At 34.4% G+C, this 468-nt stretch overlaps 1 non-coding gene across 1 annotated transcript; it reads right to left on the minus strand.

Annotated features, from left to right (window-relative positions):
- Window positions 1-395: 395 nt before the first annotated feature.
- Trnar-acg lies at window positions 396-468 on the minus strand. Its single transcript has one exon. It is a non-coding gene; the product is annotated as a tRNA-Arg (tRNA).

The raw sequence follows: 468 nt of genomic DNA on the forward strand, positions 1-468 counted from the left end.
GAGTTTGTAGCCTAAACCGAACTGATCTCAATGAAATTTGACATTGATGTAGTATCGTTTGAAAGAACACATACTTGCTTTTGTTATTTTTAATTCCACGTTTTCGGAGTCGCGGGCAATTGACTGTCTATACTAATATTGTAAAGAGGAAAGATTTGTATTTTTGGATCTATTTAAATAATTATAAAACTATTGGGCCGATTTCAAATATTCTTTTAACATTTGAAAGCCACGTTATTGTGAGGAACGTAGGCTATACTGTTTATTATTTCTTAATTTCACGCGGGCGAAGACGCGAGCAACAGCTGTATTAAATAATTTTCTAATCGATCTTAGAGATTGAATGATATTCAAATGTAAATAATTAAATAAATAGTTTTTATAAAAAGTTTTGACGACCCTGCCAGGATTCGAACCTGGAATCTTCTGATCCGTAGTCAGACGCGTTATCCATTGCGCCACAGGGCC

This window comes from Papilio polytes, unplaced genomic scaffold, assembly GCF_000836215.1.
Source record: "Papilio polytes unplaced genomic scaffold, Ppol_1.0 DF824225.1, whole genome shotgun sequence".
NCBI classification, from domain to species: Eukaryota; Metazoa; Arthropoda; class Insecta; order Lepidoptera; family Papilionidae; genus Papilio; species Papilio polytes.